The 24,556-nt window shown below is 37.7% G+C and overlaps 1 protein-coding gene and 1 long non-coding RNA gene across 5 annotated transcripts in view; one reads left to right on the top strand and one right to left on the bottom strand.

Annotated features, from left to right (window-relative positions):
* CHRM3 (cholinergic receptor muscarinic 3) overlaps positions 1 to 24,556 on the bottom strand; it is a 527,196-nt gene that overhangs the window by 196,848 nt on the left and 305,792 nt on the right. Inside the window, exon 6 of one of the 4 annotated variants that reach the window (XR_003116667.1) lies at positions 8,319 to 8,422. The exons of 2 other annotated variants lie outside the window; for them this stretch is intronic. The gene's annotated coding sequence lies outside the window, so the exon portion shown is untranslated. Of the gene's footprint in view, positions 1 to 7,562; positions 7,675 to 8,318; positions 8,423 to 24,556 lie in introns of those variants that run through there. One more of the 4 variants, XM_025365326.1, reaches the window with a different exon arrangement.
* On the top strand, positions 8,099 to 20,139 carry LOC112611474. Its single transcript, XR_003116668.1, has 3 exons — positions 8,099 to 8,268; positions 12,921 to 13,008; positions 19,367 to 20,139. It is a non-coding gene; the product is annotated as an uncharacterized LOC112611474 (long non-coding RNA).

Genomic DNA, 24,556 nt, shown 5'->3' with positions numbered 1-24,556 from the left:
GGCTGTATCTGTCCATTTAAGAACCGCATTGAAACATGATAGTAACTTACATTTCCTGGGTACGGACTATGTGTCAAGTACATTGTTAGTGCTTTATTTCGATTTTTTAAATTTGATCCTCACAATAACTCTATGGGATAGATACTATTATTATCACTACCATACACATGAGAAAATTGTGGCTTAGAGCTTAAATAAGTTTTGGAGACAGTGAGTGGTAGACCCAGTAACCAAACTAAAAGTTACTAAATCTAGAAGCTAGTTCTATTGTTAATGGTAGCTTTCCAGAACATCTATGATTTTCAATTGTATAATTATTAATTTAGACAAAGAGTATTCAATAAGCACTGCTATCAGGTACTGCTAGATGCTGGGATTGTAATAATGAAATTGTTCTTATTTATTCAAAAACACACAGTCTCATCAACACCCCATTTCTTGGAGCTGGTTCAGTAAGACATTTATTGTCATGTCTAATTTCACAGAAGAAAAGCTAAGCCAGGGGTTAAGGATTTTACATTTAGCAGAAAACAGAATTATTACTCACTGATTTCAGCCAAGTGTTCTGTACACTAGATATCACCATGCATCTTATAGAGAATCAGACAAGTAATTGCTGAAGCCATTAAAGTTAGTTCTGAGCCCCACAAAACCTGATACAACCACCCGATAACCTCTTTACGTATAGGATCTACTTTAATACGTTATGCTTCAACCCAGCCACGAGGCAAAGGAAAATCAGATTTTTTCAAAGGTAAATCAGGATTAGTCGCAACGCAAGAAAATATAGGGGGAAAAAACCCTACATGATCAATAAATGGAATCTAGTTTTGTCATACATGGCACATTAACTTCATAAAACATTATTCATCTACTATTATTTTATTCAAAAGTTCGGTACACATAAGAATATTATTTTAATGCATACATAAAACCTACACTGACTCATAATGCACCAAAATTACATGTTAATATAACAGCATCTAGACACAAAAGAATTAGAATAGCACATGATCTAGAACGTGCTAGAACAGGGGTCAATACACTTTTCAGAAAAGGGCCTTAGCGGTTCCAAAGGCGTTGTTGGAACTACTCAACTCTGCTATTGTAGTGAACAAACAGTCATAGACAACATGTAAATGAATGTGCATGGCTGTGTTTCAATACAAATTCTCTTATGAAAACGGAGTGGGCCAGATTTTACCCGAGGGTTGTGATTTTCTGATCTCTGTGCTATAATATACAAGTATGGGGCAGTTTAAAGACATTTACACTGGTGTTTTTAGTAATATTTTATAATATTGTTTAATAAATTTTAAGAAAACTCTGTACATCTGCATAATCAACTTATACATTTGCTCACTTGAATTCAAGCCATTGGTCATTATTTTTACCCAGTCTAAATTATTTTTACCCAAAGCTACCCAAGAAGGTAGCTTTACCTTTTTGAAATAGTTTGCAAATTCCAGACCAGACGTCAGGGCAAAGAGTCTTTGTAAAGTATTTAGCCAGACAGCAAAGCTTTCATTACTGTTGGTTCAACAATCCAAAATCCATGACCTGACCACCAGTCAATCAACAAGCATTTACAGATTGATGACAAAGTATTTTGACCTGTTCTAAGCACGCTTGTCAGTCTCCCTCCTGTCAAGCAGTTTAAAATCTAATAAATGAGGCAATAATGTTATCTTTATTTATTCAGTGAGACATTTTGGCATAGAAACATCAGGCATGTCCAGTAACCAGAAACAAAAAAATATATCATGTGACATAGGGTGGAATTAATCTAGTTGATAAAAATATCTTTTCATCCATTTTCAGTAGAAATAAATTCAATTTTAGTTTGTATACGTAGGCTGTTTACCTGATCTGTTTACTCACTGATAATATAGTATTTTGGGGAAAAAATGGTCAATAATTCACCAGTTACATTTATTTATGTTCCCCAAGCTTCAATTTAACCCTTCTAATGGTAGAAAAATGACATAATCATTTCATAAAGTAGGCTAGCATTCTGCTACCAAAACAAAAAGAAATGCAGTGCCATTATCCTCCAGACAATAATAAAGCTTACTAAATACTTTTCTAAGTCTAAAATAGGTTGTTGGAGAAGGAAGCAGCGGCTACATCATAGATGACACCATCCTAAAGTGCTTAGTCCGTATTGCTAAGTAATAGGAAGAGCAACATGGTTGAGAGTGCAGATAGGGATAGCAGGGGGGAATATTAACAAGATTAAACATAAGAATAAGTCACTTGGCTGGGCATGGTGGGGTGGGTCAGGACTGTAATTTCAGCACCTTGTGACGCTGAGGCAGGAGGACCGCTTGAACTGAGAAGTTCAAGACCATATTTAGATGGTAAAATCATCAGGCCTTGGTACTTGATTAGATGTGGGGGCCAGGGAATGAAGAACTAGCAATTAGAATTTCTAGCTTCAATAATTTGGTAAAACATTGGAATGTGACACACAGAGGCATCAATACATGAGAGGGGGGAAGATGAAGGAGCTCTCTTTCAGGTGTATTTGGAATATCTATGTGAAAGTAAATGTCCAACTAAAGAATCCTTACCCTAAACATTATCTTATTCTCACATTAGCATTTATTGAGTGTACTGCACGTATCAGACACTGTGCTAAGCACTTCACCTATATAATCCCACTGAATCCTTCCAACAGTCCTACTGATATATGCATTTTACACCTAAGGGAAATAGAGTGAGGTTAAGTAAACTTTCAACACACAAACAATTAAATGGCAAAGCCTGGATTTATTAACTCATAATTCTAAAACGGACTCAGCCACTGTTGTATATGGTGACAAAAAGAAAAAGAAAACAGCTTACTCTGAAGAATACTACAAAGATATTACCGCTTTGCCAATATCAGCCCCACAGGTGTACTGTTTTGGGCTTTGCCATGAGTCTGCTCAACAAATGACCTAATGCAGAGAATTAGACTTACTTCATTTCATTAAGAGCTCAAGAGGCACTTCTGTACATTTGGGAGGTTTATCAGGGCCAGGATGTGTTCACACCCTCCTAAGTCAACATTCTTACCAAGTCGACATTGGTCCAGCATCTACAACATGACCAAAAACGGCAAGGCTTCTGACTTTGGGCCAACATTGACTTGGATGGGGAAAAAAAAAGGCAGGTTTGTGTGTTTGTAAGCATATTTGGGAGTACCAGAGGCTGTACAGCTTGGCTCCAGTGAATATCAGCTCGGGGCCAAAATACACCCATTCATAAAATGGAGTTTGTTTCCCCACTTTTGTGGTGAAAGCCCCTGGAGTTTTGGCAGGCTACTCAACCTGGCACTCAGCTGAATTGCTGCAGCCAGGATGCAAACTTCTACTGGTCTATACTCTGAGGCCTCATCTTTAAGTTCTAGAATCCCACGAGGCTAAATGGTGAGAAGAGGAGGGCCTTAAAACGTATTAGCCCTGGCCAGTCATGTTGACCCACAGCAACTCCTACTCTCATTCTACGCATACCTCATACACTTTGCCCCAGATGATGGGGATTATATTTAATCACCATACATCCTCCAAATGATCAGTGTGGTGAGATGGAACATATGAAGTACTAAGCAGCATCTGGTATACAGGAATTGTTCCATATATGGCAGCAATTATTACAGATATTTGTAGTAGTATATTTTAGTAATAGCCATATGGGAGCTTAATAAACATTTGTCTAAGTATTGAATTTGGCAATGCTTATTGACCCATTATTTATTTTGAAAGACAAAGTTGAAACATCAGTCCAAAATGAGGCAAAATATAATTCAGTTCATATGATCTCTATTAAGATAACATACATTGTTGACCTTTCAAAGAAAAATATTGACAAAACATTAGCATTTAAAAATTAAAGCTATAATTAATTACAGTTTAGAATGCATTTTTTTTTCCTTATTTTATCATTAGAATATCTATAGAAATTACTTAGGCACTGTTTTATCCTTATTGAACAGAATTGTTTCATGTATTTAGCATTTCTGGCAAGTAATTAATTGAGTGCTAGTGCCTGGTGTATAGCTAAATAAATGGACATAGTTACCTCTTCTTCATGAAAGCCAGTTTAGATATTATGGACGTTCCAACTCAACAGTATTTCTCACCTTACAGAAGTGAAATGAGAGATAGGAAGCAGAGGATACTGAGAAAATTCAAAAATCTCTATTGACTCCAAGTGCTAATCTGGGTACAATATATGCATCAACATGGAATTTTTGTACTTTGAGGAAAATGAATTAGTACAGTGATGACATAATCAACCACTTCTAGCTTGATCTTTATTTCCCTTTTAATTTTTTATATTCCGTAGTTGATACATGTTCATATCTACCCTGGAATGTGCTAACAATGAAAAAAATAAGTTAAAAGAAATAGGAGATTCAATAAGGTACAATCATGTTTATGAATGTTCTTAACAACAAATGCATAGCTCGTCCAGGACAGAAAGAATTCAGTTTCTGAATTCAATGCCACTCTTGAATATGTTAACTCAGTTCTAAATGAAATGCATTATTTGTACAAAGTTCTACTTAATATTTAACATAATGAAGATGGTTAATTCCAATACATTTGCACTGCAGAAAATGCATTTGTATTGCTCAGAGTGCTGAATGAGTAATAATGCAACGAAGAAAAACCAAGACTAAGAGATGTCAAATAAAAACCAAAGTCACAAATCCGATAGGCAATGACATTCAGACTAGAACTTAAGTCTTAAGATTTTGTTATTTGTGTCCTTTTACTGTTAAATTGCAAGAGGAAAGTCTTTTTGAGGTAGCAAAAATAATATTTGTGGGGAGGAGACAGCAATAATATCTGTTCATGCAACTAACTAGGTCTATGTGAGTGGGTAGGCACATAAGGCCAACGGGCACTGAGAAACATGTCTGTCAGGTTCTCTCTGTTTTGTTAGCTATTGAGTCAACCTGACCGAAACAAAGACACATTTCACAAGAGTGAAAATTGGTTTCAGTCAATCCTTTTAGCATTTTCCAGGTGACTACATTTTTATAAATCGCCTGACAAAATCAAGCAGTTACATTGCTTCACAGGCTTTGGCTGGAACATTAAAGGAACGGAATGATTTATGCAGGAGAAGATCAAATAGGTTGCGTTGTATCTAAATGCTTGTCCCATGAACCAAAAGCTGAATGTGAATTGGCAAATTAATGATTTTTCATTTTCTTCTAGGATTTCATGGTCTGGAAAGCCTTTTGTTGAAGGGACACATTTCACCCCTTTTTAAGGTGCATTATACTTCACTGTCCTGCAAATCTCCCATCAGTTCTGATTTCCCTCTCTCACCTGCTGCAAAATTTATTTTTTCATGCCACACTATTACGTTGTTTTGTTTTGTTTGTATTTTCCTCCAATTGTTTCACGAGTGCCTATGATACACTTGAGTGCATATAATCTGAACCAGATTATATAGTAAAGACTTCTTTTGTACTTCTCGTGCTGTAGAAAGATAATACCTATTGGCTATTGCATGATGAATTTTCAGCATAGGAATTAATTCAATACATGTTCTTCATTTGTACTGACATATGCAAAGGACATTTTTCAGTCCTTTTCAGTTTTTTAGGAGGGCGGCTTTTCTGTACTTCATTAAAATACAAACTCCTACTTTGATTTACTTTCAACTCTAAACTTTGTTCTCCCTGTTAACGAAATGCATTTATATCTTGCATGAGATACACACTCTTTATTATGATTTAGAACCTTCCAAAACATTAACGGTTGCTCAATAGAAATGCCATAGCTAAGGTTTAATACCATGCCTATCATTTACTTGTTTTTTGTTCTCTTGATCCTGAAGTACCGAGATTCTCACATAAGTACCTTTGCCAGAGCTGGGGTAAAAGTTGACTCCTAATGTAAGGTGAACTGGAGAAGAACATTTCTTTCACCTCTTTCCCTGATCTCATCTTTTTTATTCAGCATTCCCTCTAAAGAGAATTTCACTCACAGAATTAGAAAGAGACTCTGTACTCTTGTATTGTATCACTTTTAGAAACTAAAACCCATTGGATTTTTTTGAGAATTAGGAATCATGGTACTGTGCAGAGTTTGGGCTTTTTGATACATTTACGATCCTTCGATTGAGCACTCCCTTTTATTGGATCACTGGAATAAAATCATGATTATTAAACATGTCACAATATACAATTCTCATACTATAATAATTTGTGAAGATCTTTGCTTAAATATATGTTCTCAAATCAATTTCAGTTGAGTGCAAATTAAGCAAAAATAAATTTAAAAATGCATCTCACCCTTCAACAAGATATTTCCTTGTCTGAGTTGTTCAAACTCATGCAGAAAAAGCATATTGAAATAAAGATAAGGGGCTATCACTTGCTCTTATTTTCATTATATTCAGGAGATGACCACTTTGATTATAAATACGAAGACTTAACAATACTCATGATTTCCAACATGAATTACAGTACTTAAGACTTTGTCTTCTCGTTAAATCATGCTTATTCATGCATTTTATATAAAAACTCTGGAGAATAACTTAGCAGAAAATCTAAAATAAGAGAAAGAAACACTGAAATTCCCCAAATCTCTATAGATAAAACCCTTTAAGGCTTAGGATTAAGCATTTGAAAATATCAGGAGCATTTAAAATATGTTCATGCTTAGCTTTCTGTTCACTTGCTAACTATCTGTAATACGAAAAGTCTGGGGTTGAATGGCATGAGAGCATTACTGTTTCATTTTCATAATCCAAGTTTAATTTTAATATATATTTTATTTTAATTTAGGTTTTTTTGGGGGGTTCAGAGGCAGAGAACTACTTTATTTCTGACTAAATGACAAAAATCATTAACTGTTAGTGACTATATGAACATGATGTGAACAGTATAAGCAAAGAAACTAGGGCAAAGTTTTTTGCTTTAGAAAAACATATGCTTATATTCTATATATTCTGAATTATCCTCATAGAAACAACACAACATACAATATCTCAAAACGTTACTACAACACGGCTCATTAGTTTGCAGCCTGGAAACGCGGCATGTTAAATCCTTTCCTCTCAACCATAGTAAGTAAAGACACAGATATGACACAGTTTGCAAGTCTTAGCTCTGCTCTGCAAACTCACTGCTATCATAGGTCTTCTGCATGGGTATTTTTAGTGCCCAGTTCCTAGTTCAGTGCTTAAAAATCCTGCCGATCCCTGGGTTAGCACAAAGCTTTCGGAAGCAATTAACTGCTTTTGCCATCCCAGGTGCCAAACACACACACAATGTCCTTTTATTTGTGGAAATACACACAGATCTGTTCTGCATGTGCTCAGAGCTCAACACAAATATCACCCCTTTCCCACAGGCAGCAGGAAGGATGTGGTTTGAAGGACACAGTGGCTCCATCTGAATGTTCAGTTGTTCAAAAGATCTCTTGTTGCTACGCTGAGTCGCGGCTCTACTACTTATGTTTAAGAAGACATAACCAGGCCGTGCCCGAAATCCCACTTTTATCTATTTAAAACAGGCATTCAAGTAGATCATGCAATTCTTCTTTGCCCCTTACCTTCAGTGGACACATGCTGAAAGTGTGTTCATAATCAAAAGACGTTCCCCTGAGCTGATGACCCAGTAATTCCTTACGTATACAGGTCAGTTGCAACAATACTGTACTAAAATCGCCAGATGAAATGGTCAGAATTACCCGGTGGCTTGATAAAATCAGCTTACTTTGAGTCTAATCCAAGGATAAATATACAGAAAGCTCCAAGCAGTGGAAGCTGTAAACACTGTAGAACTGCCCCCTGAAACTGTAAGACTGCCAGGAAAACAAATATTTGCTGGATTATAGGGTGCTATCTTGGTTTTACCTGAATGCAAATGAGGGCTAAATAACTACAAGCTACTGTTTAAAGTGGAAAAGTATAACACAAGTGCAGGGGACTAATTCTGCCGACACCACTAACACCAGTCTCCAAAAACCCTAATGATACACTCAGAACAAGCAAACCAGTAGATCTGATTACCAATTTCACACATCCTGCATTCCTGGAGCTCACCCATTTCATCATTTCCAGACACTCAGACTCTAACTAGGAACGCCTAACTCATAGCCCTGTATTTTGTTAAATTTTTCCTCTAGTCTTGAGTCCTCCTTTAATCTGTAGGGTGTTATTCTACACAGGACCTCTCTCTTATTTTTTGGAGTCTAGCATCTTGCATCTTCCTGGAGCCCCAACTAAACTCATAACTTCTAAGCTTCTAAGAAATATGTAAGTTTTTCAACTCTGTACAGTAAGTCTTTTTGTGACCTTAAACTTACCTTAGAAAAAGATGTATTGGTAGTTACCAACTGCTTCTTCGGCCTTGCGTATAATACCTGTTCCTCTTTCTGACTCCCCTGCAAAGTTACTAGCTCATGAGAATCTGTAATTTAAGCAAAAAGCTTTGGCAACCGGGTAGTTAAATTGCTACTAGTGGTTACTTCTGAATGACTTCAAGTTGATTCTTTCCTTGTGTTTTCTCCAACCACTTCTCATTTCTACTCATCAGTGTCACTATGTGTGATCTATGACACTCCTTAGAACTATGCAAGCAGACTTCAAGAAAAAGAAGAATGGACATTTGATGAAAATGTTTTATTGGTAACACTCAGATAGAAATACCACCTCGAGAAAGTGTACACAACCCCACGTACCAGGTGGAATATTACTCCTGACCCAGAGTATTATATAAACAGCTGTATTTTCTTCCGCAATTAGAAACAAACAGCTCTTGATGAAATGTCTGTGCCCTGGTCCTTCAGAAGTCTGTATCTGACTCTAAGATGCCAGGAAAATTTCATCTTGTGTCATGTTTCATGCTGAGGGGTTTGTATAGCACTAGTGTAAACCTTGGTCTCTAAGACACATTCCACGGTGAATTTATTTCAAATTCCAAACTGAGTTTATTCCATTTCACTCACTTAAAATTCCAGTTGTGATTGGAAAATATACACTTCATTTACCTTCTGCGCAGTGTTCAATGAACTGCTTGTCATGTTTCACCCTAGTAGGTTGCATTTCAATCCTGAGTGTGTCTGTACATCAGTTGATTAAAGCTTTGCTATTATTTGTAAGGGATGTTATAACATGCACTGTCATCTTTCTTGGCATTTTTTGAAACGGTAACATGAGGATTCTGGCAAAATAATATGGTAATTGCTACTCTTTGCTTATACCTATACCATTTACTTGTCAGTAAACAAAATCGTGTTTTCAATGAAGTAGACAAATAGAAAACTCAACTTCCCTATCCTGTTGTATCTTGTGCCACTCTCTATAAACTGACATGGCATAAAATGACATAGCTTGATAAACTGCTGGAATAAAACACAGATTACTGCCATTTAACTAGAGCAGGACACGTCACTTTGAGGACATGGCCTCAACGAATGTCAATTCTAGGGGAGGAAGGATAGAACTGAAATGAGGGATCTGGTTCTTTGTTGTGTATGGCTGAATTTCCTGGACATTGTTTAAAGCAGAAATGACAGGTAGCATAAAAGAGTAAACCATACCTTAAGAAAGCAAATTATGTAAGCACACCCCTCGGATTCCAAATTTTTGCCACACTAAGACTTTACCACATAGGTTATTGCTCAGATCTGAAGAAACATTAACTCCAATCCCTAACCAACTGATAACAACCAATAACCACATTAGTTGTTATTTAGTAACGTAACAACGATAAAAATCTTGTGTGTGTGTGTGTGTCTTTTCTTGAGCTCTATATCAGGATTTTATAATGCTGAGAGAGTTGTCTATTAAGAAACATATTTCAACTTTATTCCAAAGAAATGGTCCCCACTCCTCTCTGTGATACTGTTAATGTCCAGCATGGCTCTTGTTATCAAGAGGATCTATTCTATGCTTTCCTGGTACCAGCATAATTAAGTCCACAAAACTGGTTGCTTTCAAGGCCAATAGCTATTCAAGGCTACTTCCTCTGCAAGTGTACAGTTTTAATACACCCATAAGCCTTATTCGGGATCTCAATCTTTTGCAGTTGAGACATGAATCCAACAAGACTGTTTGAGAAGCTCACAGATCTTACATTTGAACTTTTTCTTTTTTGGAAAATGTACTCATGGTAACTTTGTTCATGCAAAAAAAAAAAAAAAAAAAAAAAAAACTGGAAGTGATTGAGAACATTCGTTTTACTGGCATTGAGGACATTTCAATTATCGTCTCTTAATATGTCATCTCATAACTATCATCTGGAACAAGTATTCTTCAAATATGCCATATGGATGGTTAAAATCAAAACAGACTATTAATAACAAATCTAAACCAAGCCAAACAACCAAATACACATACAAATAAACCAAATGAACCCTCCTGTACATTCTCATTTTTTCAGAGAGCTACATCCCTGCTCCACTTGAGCTATATTTGGGCTCCTCCCTTCAACTAGCAACGTTTTTTAAAGTTTAGGTTCTTCTTTCCTTTCCCTTCTTCTCCCTTCCCCTCTTCCTCTTCTTTTTTTTAATCCTCACTATTTTAGGACCCACTGGTTGGCTTTCTTTATTACCAAATTAAAAATATTATTTATTCACTCTCTTGCAAAAAAAAAAAAAATGACTCTTTTGAGAGTCACACTGTTTAGCTGTAAACATCATTTCTCCCTGTGAATGGCTGGGGTCCCAGTGAAGCCTTCTACATTTAACAAAGGCTTTGGTACACGGCTTAAAGTCTTAATATCCAACCCAAGATCCTGGATGACGTCAATGCCCTTTTCAGTTATCATCCAGCACCAGCTTTACAGTTCCCTATTATTCACTATGATAGTCTTTTTGAGCCTCCACTCTGCTTCAGCCAGTCACAATCATGGCCACCCCAAACTTGGCCACCTCTATACTTGTTCTTTCTCTGAAGTTATTCTCTAAACGGCACCATCCAACTTTTCAACTCTACCGACTTCGTATTTCCACTCCATCTGTTCCACAGCCTCATTCAGATCTCAAATCTCTTAAAAGTATCACTTTCTTTACTTCTAAAAGCTCCCCTTCGCTCTCTTTCTTCTCTCTTTTACCTAGACATCATAGCCTATCATTTCAAACATCCTCCTGTCAGTACCCACTTCTCGCTTAAATTCTTGTCATCCCTCCACATTTTCCTCCAAAATTTCAACCCAGATCAATGCAATTATTTTACGTCTGTTTTCATATACCCGGGTTGCTACATTCCAGATAACTTCATGTGACTCTGCAGAATGGTACGGGTACAAAGCCCTGGTCTTCAACATCACTAGGACTTCAACACTGTCCACATTTCCTTCCACATCTCTTTTTCTTTCAAGCTTTAACTGTTTCTTCCAATCCAATATTATGTACCAACTGCCACTTCCTCACTCTCAGCAAAGCCCTCCTGTCCTAATTTACAGGTAAAATAGCCCATGAAGTGAGAATTCATTCAATTTCCTTTCCTCCCGATGAGCTGATTCCAGTGTAACTCTTTGCTACCCAACTCATTAGAAAAGATATATTTTCTCTTATCCAAAACTAATCTTCCCACCTTTACTCTGGATCCTACCTTCTTCCCTCTTTATCTGTTTTATTAGCAATCCCACTTCTCACACAAACCATCAACCTCTCCCATCCCATTGGTTTCTATGCGGTGGTGCACTGAAGCTGATAGCTAATTCTGGGTATCTTCTCAAATCTGCATTCTGCCTTGATAGTTTTACCCCAGCCATGGTGAGGGTGTTTACGCCATGGTCATCTGTAGTAGCTACAAATTAGAGCTTTTATTTCTCCTCTGGAGGCCTGGTTTATCAGAACACCACTGCATACAAGCCTTCTCAAAACAAACCAAACCAAATCATTGACAAAAATTCTTGTACATAGCCTATTTCCTCCTCTAGTTATAGTGCCCTCTGTCCTTTTATGTTCTAACTACTTAAAATATGTAGTGTGTACCCAATCATTTGCTCTTAACCAATCTAAGTATGCCTTTAATTCTTAACAGTTCTTCACTGAAGCTGATATTTCCAAGGTAATCAGTAACTTCATAGTTGATAAACTTAATGGGTACTTTTCAGTTTTTACTCACTTAATCTGTGGTATTTGATACTGTTAGCCACTCCCGTCTTATAATTCACTCTTTCCCTGGCTTCAGGACATCATCATTCCCTAAATTCCCCCTTACCTCTTCTTTTCAGGGTTCTTTTCATTTGTCCACCTTTTAACAAGTTCTTCCACAGTACTCTTTCTCAGCTTAAACTGTTGGCAAAATCTTCATTCCATGCAATGCCATGTCACTCTCACATCTCTTTCACATGCTGTAGTTATCACTGTACAACTACCCACTTAGGTTGTTCAAGAGATCAGGCATCTCAAACCCCAAACTCACTAAATTTTGCCTCCTTCCTTGTCACCTCACCTACTCTGGTTCTCCTGCCCCTCAGTCTATTCTTCACAACTGAGTTGAGCTAATATTTTCTAGGCACAATTCTGATTGTATCAACACTGGATTAAAACACTTGAATTTCTTCCCTACCTCTTGAGCTACCTCTGCAGCCCCATTTTCCACGAGGCTTTCTCTTCTTGCTGCGTTATGTGTTTGTGCAATTTCTGTCTTTTCTATCTCCTCCCCATCCTGTGCCTGTGCGCCCTTGTACTGCAGGGCCTTGGCACAATCTGTCTTCTGTCTCTGCTCATCCCGCCTCACCCAAGTAACTTTGATTTCTCTTTCAGGTCTCAGCTTAATGGGAGCTTCCACAAAAAACTTTCCCTGAGCATTCCTGACAAGCTCAAATCCCACTATCAGGGGCTCGCAGAGCACCCTACACTGCCACCTTTCCTTTGAAGCATTATGGGCTAGGTGCAGCATCAGAAGAGCAGCTTTTCGTTTGTAAAATTACTAACACCTGTTTCTCTCTTTAGATGACGAGCTCCATGAGGGCCAAGGCTGTCCGTTCTTGTTCACCACTGCACAACCAGGAGCTCATGGCGTGCTGTCTGTGCTAGTGCTGTGTGTATTTATTGAATTAATGAATGAAGATCCTGGAAATTTCCAGAAGTTCTTCAGATACAAAAACTAATAGAAGGCTGGGTTTCCTGCAGGCAAGCAAAAAGCAGTTTTAAGTCAGTGAACTAAGGCCTTGAGAGACATGTCCTAATTTTGTAAGCATTGCTGGTTAGGCATACACAGACGAGTTACCCAAATGATATGAAAGAAATCTGCCATATTAACATCATGTCTGGTTTAAAGAATAGGGCTTAAAACCTTAAAGAGCTACATACACTTCTCTGGGTTTATGTTTTGTCCCTCCTCCATAAAACAATTTAATGGAACATCATTTTTTAATACTTAAATAAGGTGATCATACAATTTATCATCCAGACTAAGGCATGTTCGTTAGTGAAAGACAGTAATCATAACTGTGTCACGGCAACAGAGGTAAATTGCAGAGGTCTCCAGCAAACTGGGACAAGTGGTCACCCCAGCTGTGGCTGACATAACAGAATGAAATAAGTAAATGCAAAATTCTCTGTCCATGGAGATCTGTGATGGGAGGTATAGAAAACTAACCCCAACATAGAGGGAGGCTTCTCATCAATGTCATGTTGGTGTTGGCGCAAATTGTGGAATAAGCAATGCATCTTCAATAACGCAGTATACAAAATAAAATTATAGTTGCATTAATCATTCTACATTTTATTTGGAGGTTGTTCTGTTTATTATTTTATTTTATGCCCCAACAACATACCTATTTTAATTCCTCAAAAAGCCTTTGTTGAGCAATGGGCCAGGGACAATTGTGATGGAAAGGAAGAACAAGATATCAACCATCCCTAGAGAATCGACAGTATAATTACAGGGCAAATAGTATCATCCATAATTATAGATGAAGAAATGGACACCCAGAACTCAGAAATGATTTGGTTAAGGATATGCAGATAATAAACAGTATAACTGGAACTATAATTCAGGTCTCTGACTTCCAATTTGGAATTCACTTTATTTGGCTCAGCTGCCTCCCAGACATGGAGTGAACACACTTAACGTACTTTATGCTCTTGTCTTCTACTGCACAGAAAGGCCCATGAAGTACGTTTACACAGTCTTTGCAGAAGCAGATTGTGCCGGGCTCAGCAGGCAGTGTTGGTGCTGCCCGTGTGGACTTCCTTTTTAGGCACTGGCTTCTGGCCCTGTGTCAAGGATTTGAAGGGGATTTAAAAGGCCAAACACATCTCTGATTAACTTGTCGCTGTATCATACCTATGTTTAAATCCTGGGTAAATTAAAAGGCCAAAAATATGTCTTTTTACTTTATGATCAAATTCCACTGCAGAGGAGTAATGAAATAGTCCAGATATGGTCAGGGGATAACCCTGGGGATAACAGGCCATCTCTACTCAATAAAATGTGGGTATTTGTCCATGATGAAACATTGGACCTTCTCATTAAAGAGAAACACTCATTTATTAGTGCTTTGGGGTTTACAAAATACAGTCTTTACCAAATAGATGTATCACTGTTCTCAGATTTCTAAGGGAAATAGCTTTTGAGATTGCAATGCAAGTATTCGAGGAAACATGGCATTATGCTTATATTCTTTTAAATGCTATCCACAGACACTTGTTAAAATGTAAAGTATTTTCAGTAGTCAGAAATACCCCAGCTTACAGAGAGCTCTGTTTTTTCATTCATTCCAACTACATAGTTCTGTTAGTATAAGATCCTGACAATAAAACTGAAAGGTGAATTTTGTCATTTTCAGCTTTCAAAAAAAATTTCACTTATTTTCCAGAAATATTTCCTAAGTAAGAGGTTACTTTCAAATAATCTTTTTTCTTCTTCTGACCTAAAGAGAATTCTGTAAAGGACAAAAGCAAAATTAAAATAGCTCACAAACCAACTAAGTCATTCAAATCACAACCAAGGATAACTAAAATAGAAGGCTCCTAAAGTTATCTGAAATTGATCAGGGACCAAGATAACTGGAACAATTATAGTGAATAAAATTATTTTTTAAACATCTACAAAATTATTGATCCTATGCTCATGACAAAGATGGATATAATGTATAACTGAGATAAAAAAAACTTCTCTTTTTGAGTAGTCTGAGAGTTTATCTTAAAGGGAGAGTTTTCTTTGTTGGAAATATTTCTGAATGGGCTTACTGGAGGCAAAGGCTGAGATCAAAAGGCATCTAAGTCTGGGGGGACCTGCTCTGGGGATCCCTGGTGAGGATCTAGCTATAGCTAGAGGGGAATGGGGCGGGATGTGGAGCTTGAGACCAGCTTGGGCAATAGAGTGAGACTTCATCTCTACAATATGGTGGTGCATGCCTGTAGTCCTAGCTACTCAGGAGGCTGAAGCAGGAGGATCCCTTGAGCCCAGGAGTTTGAGGCTGCAGTAAGCTATGATCACACCCTTGTTCTTTAGTCTGGGCAACAGAATGAGACCCTGTCACTAGAAACAAAAAGAGAGAGAGAGAGAGAGGGAAATGGAGATGAGAAGATAGAGACAGAGGGAGTGTGGCAGTGGACTAAAGAGTTGGTGGAAGGAGATCTATTGTTTTGTGATCCTCTCCTCAGAACCCCTCAAGCCCTCTGGAACTTGATGAATTTATTAATATTTATCAATAATAATTTATTATTTCTTACTATTTAATATTAATATCACGTATTATTAATAATTAATGATTTATTAAATCTTTGGGCTGATGGATGAAATGGGGGGTCTGGGTGGCCAAGCTTTATTGAACCACATGGAAAGAGGAGTGCAGACACTGGGGACTGAATAGGAGTAAACTCTTGAGTAACGTTCAAGACTTTTGGGGAGCACCTTGGACTCAAAGGATGCAAAGTTGGATGGGAGTCAGTAAAGTTTACCCAGTCTCAGAGGAGGAAGAAAACTCCAATTTGTTCTTGGGGTTACAGACACGATCCATGCATGACCTCAAAACCTTATGGGGTAGTGGTAGAAACAGAAGGAATGAGAAAACGAAGGAATCTCATCTGTGCCACTGTAGCTGCATCCATACAATGTCAAGGGCCCAGAAGGAGGTCTCACTTATGCTACCTGGAAACTCAGGGTGGTGTCGTGGGGAGGTGGCAGTTTTGCTGGGTCTTGCAGAATGAGTGAGAGTGGTCAAATAGTTTTGAAAACTCAGAACAGTATTATTTCAGTTTCCTAAAATGAAGCCAAACAAAGCTGGGAAAGAAGGAGATGGGCTTTCGCGGTGGGAGGTATAGCATGAATGAAGTTAGGAACACAGCAGGTATTTTGGGGTGTGGTGAGAGGTACCAGGGTACATGGTTGAGGAGTGGTCAACCTTTACTCCAAAGCCAAATGTATTAAGGCCTTAAAGGCTATACTTATTTTCTTTATGCTTAGAAAGAAGCAACTTGTCAAGAATTGAGATATAAGAAAAAAATATTAATTTACTTTATCTAAACTTGGCATTCAATACAGTTACTAAATTCTCTGTCTGGTACCTGGTTAAATGACTATATAATACTCAGTAAACTATTCTAATTTAAGTGCTTAACTGAAGCTTGTACCCAAAGTGAACCACGGGTTCCCTCCTCATCTCTTCATACCCTCCTGCTCATATGTCACATACCCAAACCCATAACATATCTATCTCCACAGTTTTAACAATCTTAATCATTTACAATGCTATTTCTCATCATTTAGGTTGTCGGGTGTTCCTGCATTATCAGCCTTCCTATAGATATGGAATTAATAAGATTACACAAAATATCTGCCCAACTTAGATCACAGAATTTTGCAATTTCCTGATCAACTGCAAGACTGATCTTCCATAATATGGATGTAGTTATATACATACATACACATATATATGGGTATAGTTCCATATACAGAGAGTATCTATATGCATATAGCTATATATATATTTCAATAATATGGATATAGTTATACATATAACACATAGATGCAGATAATGGAACGACTGTTATTTTTCTTTAATTGGGCTATTTAATAGTTTGATTCACAATGGTTTGTTTCTGGAATTCCATGACAAGTCCAACAACATTAACTAGCTTTCAAGGTCTATGTTGGCAACATGAAATTGCCATTAGAAGCATCACAATCAGTGTCCTTCCTCATCTGGCAGAGGTAGAGGAGGACTGCAGAGTTACCTTTCGTAATATCTCATGATACAATGGCGCTTCATGTCAAATAGCAATTAATATCATTTTAACTTAAATAATGTGGATATTGTTTTACATTTTGATATTATTTTTTTAAAACACTTGAGCTTTAAAGAAAAGATAAAACAAAGTAGCTTTGTCAATAATGAAGAATTTAGATCTGTCACTGGTTAACCTCTTTAATTCGCAATTTAGCTACTTAAGTAGAACGTCCCAACTTAAAATAAATGTCTAGAAATTGCCTCATAGGTTAAAGAACTCTCAAAAACCTGTCCCTGACAATGGTATTTCCAAAAGCAGCTAGTGACAAGAGGTTAAAGGGATTTATAACCCCCTTTTAGCAGCTTAATGTCTATACAAAGGAATTCATTCATTCACTTTTTTTTTTTTTTTTTCCTCAACACATATGGAACCCCTGCCACATAGGCAGCTCTGTCCTAGCTGGAGAAATGAATAGATAAAGTCAAAGGAACTTTATTCTACCGGAGGGTACAAAATGACAGCTAAATTTATAAGGTAACATTGGCTGCTTTACAGAAAAAAATAAAGCAGGCTATGTGGGTAAAATGAGTGATTGTCAAGAATATGACTATTTTAGATACGGTGGTCAGTAAAATCTGCCTCAAGGTGGAGACATTAGAACCAAGGCCCCTGCTCACCAGGAGGCAGTCTGAAAAAGTATTAGACAAAATAACCCAGAGAACAAAGACCTGGGGTGGCAAACAAGCTTCAAGTGCTCAAGAAACTGCAAGAAATGTCGATGTGACTGGTCTGGGTTTCAGTCTGAAAACTTTGAGTGCTAAATACTGAACGTAGTTGCAGAAAAATAGAAAGCAAGAGAAAGCATTGTATGTTTAAACATAAGCAAATAAATAGATAGAAACAGATAGAAAACAGTATGTTTTAGGGAGTATACTTTTGGGGTAACATATCTTTTATTATTTTTCCTAACTGGGGAGGGAGTGAAAGACTATATTGCCGGCAAAATGAAAGCTTTTACCCTCTACATGTGTCAAGCAATTCAGCAGCGGATAATTACATTTATTGGAGTTAGAAAATAAAGTGGGATCTTAAGGAGAATTAATTAGTTTATTTGGAATCATGGTGACAGAGAGTGAGAAGACAAAGAGATAAATGTGAAACTTCTGTTTCACCCACTAAGGAGTCAGCAGATAGTACCACAGAACCTATAGACCCCAAACACGAAAAAAAAAAAAAAAAAATTAAACCAGGAAACAAAGAGCCAGGAATAGAACAGTAACCTTGGCAAAAACTGGCCCTTTCTGGATGAGGCTTATATTTAGGTGGTTAAGCCCACAAATAAACACCCAAAATTATAGGATGAATGCTGGTGAATGGTGCTGTGGAGAAAAATAAAGGAGGTGCGGGGTTTAGAGAGTCCCAGGGGTGGAGGTGCTGAGATGTTCTTTTATGTAGGATAGTTAGGAAATCTTCTCCAATAAGAGAGGCTGGGAAGCCACTGGAGGGTGTTGAGTAGAGACTGAATTTTAGAATATAACTCCAGCTGCTGTGCAAAAGATAGGTTGAAGGGATCAGTGCTAAAGCAAGGAGGGCAACTGGAAGTCTCATGCAATCATCTGAGTAAGAGCTAATCTGAGCTTGGGCCAGCATAAATGGTGAGAATTTGTGAAATTCTAGATACAGCTGATGAGTGCTGATGAATGAATCCAACTGGGAGCATGGAAGAAGAGCCAGATTAAAGGATGGCCCCAAGGTTTTGTCCTGAACCACCATAAGCTTCTTGCTATCATTTAGCAAGAGGTGGGGGAAGATCACATATACATGGTTTAGTCTAAAAAATAAAGTGTTATTACACACCCTCAATTATCCTTCAGGCCACATCTCCTCCCATGTTGCAGAATTAGCACATTCGCTTACTGCCATTGCCTGCCTATGAGGAGTTCAATGGTATTTTTTTCTTCATGAAATATTCCACAGTAGTTATTTACCAAGTTAGAGACAGATTGAAGAAAGAGTTAAAAGAGTATTCATAAATGAATTTAATCTGAATCGTAGTCTGAAAGATTGTTTCAAGGCCAAGGCCCAATACTCTTCTATATTAAACTATCTCAAGGTATGTTTATTTTCAATCCATGCTTAAGTTTAGCTACAGAGTCAGGGATAAAGTAGGATAAGTGAAGGTATTTAATTATTATTATTATTATTATTATTTTTTCCAGATCCTCAACAGAATAATTGCTGACAAACTCTCTTGCCCAGAAAATGTCTATTGGAATTATGGAGTACAAAAGAACTACAAAAGCAATGAAGAAAAGAAGGATGTTTTATTTACATCTTATTTCAAAACCATTGCTTTCTTGCTATTGTATGTCTCTGCAGGCCCAATACCGTGCATCTGCGTAAGAAGTTTAGAATTGTTCCTTATGTTTCCTTCTAACACTGGTATATTCACTTGAAAGTGTAGATATTATTCACTTCTAAAACAGTTAGCTCATAATTCGGAACACTGAGGTTTGCAAAATGACTGAAGGAAACTTTACCCAAACAATAGTTGCCGGTTCTGCTGAGAATTATCACAGGCCCACAATAGCCGTGTGTTTTCCCGTGTAGACATTCTGATTTTTTTATTATACAGCTAATTTTTTTTAGACTCATGAGTAAAATAGCAAGTCAGTCTGTGCATAAGCATATGTTTAAATCTACTGGGAGAAATGTCTGGAATCCTTCTGGTTATTAAAATTAAAAATCAGAATAATGAAAGGCATATGCAACTTACTGTATTCTTTATATAACTCATTTCATCTAGTCCTCCAAATAGCTATATGACATATTTATCCCCACCTTACATAAATGTTAACCAAAGTTTGTACGGTTAGTTCATTTGTCCACAGTTACCCAGAAAATTGTCTGTGGAGCTCAGCACGAGGCTGACTGCCAGACTCCAAAGTCTATGTTCCTTCTACTACCACACGTTGCCTTTGCTGTTCTTATAAAAGTTGAAAAAATATCCTTCTGCTTTTCCTACTTTTCCAAAAACTATTTATGATGACAAATCCAGTTTTTTTTGTATGTAGCCCTTTAGCATTTCAATGCATGTAGCATAAGGCATGTGCATTTGTGCATGCCGTGCATGCCTCTGTGTGTTCATGCACACGTGTGTGGGGTGCATGCCTTTGTGTGTGTGTTCATGCACACGTGTGTGGGGGTGCATGCCTTTGTGTGTGTGTTCATGCACACGTGTGTGGGGGGTGCATGCCTTTGTGTGTGTGTTCATGCACATGTGTGTGGGTGCATGCCTCTGTGTGTGTGTCTACACGCACACATGTGTGGGGGCGCATGTCTGTGCATGTCTGTGTGTGTATGTACATACACACGTGTGGGGAGTGAGATGGGGCAGTGCTGAGAGGGAGCAACATTTTTTTCTAGGTGTTAAGTTTCAAGAAGTTGGTGAAATGGAGACAGCCAATCCAACCCAGGAGACAGTGTTTGAAAACAGGGCTTCAGCTCCTCGTATGATGTGGATTGGGGAACTGGTCTGTCCTCCTAGCCATGGGATGACCCTGCTGTGTTCAGGAACCTTTCCATCTTTTGGATTTTAAAGGAAAGTATCCTTTCTGTCAGTAAAATTTTCCTTCTATCCCATAAATGAATCATTTACAAATAATTTTCTAAATATTTAGAATGTAATAACATAATTATAAATTATAATAACGCATGTTTATTATATTTTATTGCATATTCACTATATATAATATATATTATTGTTTGTATTTATTACAATTTACTTGTATATCATGAATTATTTATAATTCACATATAATTATAATATATAAATATAAAATAATTTAGTAATTTATTAAAAAAACAAATTAAAATAATCTAAATAAATGATAACCATTCTCCTTGACATCCAAGCTCCTCATCAGACTTATGATATTTAATTCTTCTCTTTAATTTCAATCTTATCTACCTTTATCATTTGTTTTACAACTTTGCATCTCAGTTGTATATAAAAGCTTACTTAGTATTCCAAGGTAATTTTATCATCTTGTACACATTGGCCATGGAACTCCATTGCCTAGAATAATGTCTCTATTCTTTATGTTGAACATCAAGGCTATTTGATAAATACACACACACACACACATGTGTGTGTGTGTGTGTGTGTATATATATATATAGTGAATCTATTTGCCAGCCTAAAGTCATTTTCTCTTCTTTGTATCCTCATACGGGTTAATTTTCCCTTTCCTATAAAGATAGGGTCTTTATAGAGGCAATCACCTTAAAATGAGGCCATTAGAGTGGCCTTAATCCAATATCACTAGTGTTCTTATAAGAAGGGGACATTTGGCCCTGGCATGGTGGCTCACACCTGTAATCCTAGCACTTTGGGAGGCCGAGGCAGGCGAGGTCAGGAGATAGAGACCATCCTGGCTAACACGGTGAAACCCCGTCTCTACTAAAAATACAAAAAATTAACCAGGCGTGATGGTGGGTGCCTGTAGTCCCAGCTACTTGGGAGGCTGAGGCTGGAGAATGAACCCGGGAGGCAGAGCTTGCAGTGAGCCAAGATCGCACCACTACACTCTAGCCTGGGTGACAGGGTGAGACTACATCTTAAAAAATAAAATAAATAAAATAAAAAAATTTAAAAAGGGGATATTTGGACACAGAGACATAGGGAGAACATAGGGAGAACGCCATATGAAGATGAAGGCAGAAGAGAGATTCATCCACAAACCAAGGAACTACAAAGATTGCCAGCAGCCCCCAGAAGGCAGGAGGCAGACATGGAACAGATTCTCCTTCACAGCTGTGAGGAGGAGCCAATCCTGCCTCCAGAACTGTGAAGCAGTAAGTTTCTGTTGTTTAGGACTTCCATTCCCTGCTACTTTGTTACAATAACCCTAGCAAATTAATGCACACATGGCAAAATGGTATTTTTCAACTTTTATGAGAAAAGTAAAGGCAGTTATAGTAGAAGAGAGCATCATGAGTCTACTGTGCTCAGATACGGCTATTTGCTTTTCCCCAACTATGTTCCATACTTTCTTCTTTTCATACTTTTTCTTTTTTATGTTGAGTCAGGGTCTTGCTCTGCTGCCCAGGCTGGAGTGCAGTGTCATGATCATAGCTCACTGTAACCTCGACCTTCTGAGCTCAAGTGATCCTCCTGCCTCAGCTTCCCAAGTAGCTGAGACTACAGGTGCATGCCAACACACCTGGCTATTTATTTATTTTTATTTTATTGTAGAGACAGGGTCTCATTGTGTTGTCCAGGCTGGCCTCAAACTCCTGGCCTTAAGTCATCCTCCTGTCTTGGCCTCCCCAAGTGCTGGGACTATGGGCATGAACCCATCACACCCAGACATTTTATATTTCTTTAATTTGGAGTGTCTTTCCTTTCCGTGCATGCCGATAGAATTTCCGATTATCACTTAGCCCAAAGAAGACTTTCACATAAATTCTGCCATAACCCTTGTTAGAATAAATGTATTCCTCTAAGCTCCCTCTAGCTCTATTTGCATCTTTATTATAAATATTAATATATCTTTCCCTGCATTGCTGTTACATGTATACACATCTTATCTTCTGGTAAAAAAATAAGCCTCGTCCCTTGGGGGAAGGGCTAACCTTTCCTCCTTCTGGTATTACTCATGATGCTGACCACAGCACCCTGCACAGAGAAGAGATTTAATATTTGTTTCATTACTTAAATTGCCTAAGAGGGACCTACCTACTTGTGAAAAAGGTTGCTGTGACCCGTGTTCCTCCTTCTGTGACAAGAAACTAAAACATACATATATTTATTCTCTTCTCTTCTTCCTGGATCTGGTTCACCAGATTTCCTCCCCTCCTTCTTTTTTCATCAATACAAAACTTCAAGTCACAGTCTTGCCAATAATTCTTCTTTGACTAATTTATGAGTTAAATAAAGAATGAATTCCCCACACGTGTATCATTTCCAAGGTCAGCTCTTCAACACTGCTTTATTCCACACCTCTCAATGGGTGTATGATGCAGACCCACTTTAACACTACTGTACCTGTGGTTGATTCCTACGTGCAGATCGTTCTGCTCTTTTTGCCTGAATTATCTTCAATGTTCTTTGTGCAAAAATCACAGCCAGTGGAGACTATTTCCAAAAGAGCTGTAAAGGGGCATTTCAGAAACTTCCCTAAACAATATTTCTTTAAAATGCACCAAGCTGGATAAAGCCTCTTTGTGACCTGCATAAAAACTCCAAAGGATAAATGTGTATTACCTTCCCAAAGAACTACTTCTTCAAAGTTATTCCAGCTCTTTCCAGTTGAAATGTCAAACTTGACATAAAAATGAGATGTTCCTGCATGAATTAATAAACAAATAAATCTGTGTTTCCCATTGCCCTTTCACTCAGAGTGTTTTCTGATTATTCTTTGGTTGAAGTTACTGGTTACATGTCTGCTTCCTCCATTATATTTTACTCCTCAGGAATAGAATCTACATTCTATTTGCCTTTATGTCTCTAAAACCCGACACAGAGTGGGTGTTCAATTAACTTTACTGATATCAGTAATTTGCAGATGCAAGCAATTCTGAATAGAGTGAATCAAACACAAACTTCAAGTAGATTTAGCAATTCTTACAGGATGGCATTATCACTTTAATGATATTTCTCAATTTGTGTTACAATTTGATTAAACAATTTTTACCCTAAAGCTTTGAGAACAGGTTTTTTCAGAATTATATAATTTGATTTTAATGCTTATGTTAGAGGGCATATGTCTTGGGGAAAGGATAAAAGAAAATAACAGATTCTTAGGTGACAGTCATCAACTGTTTGCCTTTATGAATTTCTTGATTTGTATGGTAGCCATTTCTCACGCTTCTCCTCAAAACAAAATAAAATCGGCCCGGCGCAGTGGCCGACGCCTGTAATCCCAGCACTTTGGGAGGCCATGGCGGGTGGATCACAAGGTCAGGAGATGGAGATCATCCTGGCCAACACGGTGAGGAACAGCTGTCAATCATGAGAACGAAGAGGAGAACTTGACAGTCATTTTAAGGACAGACTTTGCACACCTTGGTGACAAGTCTTGGTGAATGAGGAGATTCAAAGAAGAGAAAGAAGCATGGAGGACCCAGAGGGAAACAGAAAGGTTTTCAGTGCCGTGCCTCTGGCACCCCTCTGTCTGGTCTTGCTCATTAGTTGATCAGTACATGCTAGAGAGAGAAGGCTGTCTGCACACCACACAATCCCATGAAGAACTGGTAGAATGAGGACCAAAAAGTCTTTAAAATTCTGCCTAGCTGAACTGACTTTAGGAAGATGATGGTCAGTGGTACTATGTACAAAGTTCTATGCTTAGGTTCAAAAAATTAACTGCACAAGTAAAAGAGAGTGGAGAACTTTAGTCAACTGG

The sequence above is a fragment of the Theropithecus gelada genome, chromosome 1, assembly GCF_003255815.1.
Source record: "Theropithecus gelada isolate Dixy chromosome 1, Tgel_1.0, whole genome shotgun sequence".
NCBI lineage: Eukaryota > Metazoa > Chordata > Mammalia > Primates > Cercopithecidae > Theropithecus > Theropithecus gelada.
This window is presented reverse-complemented; position numbering and strand designations above follow the sequence as displayed.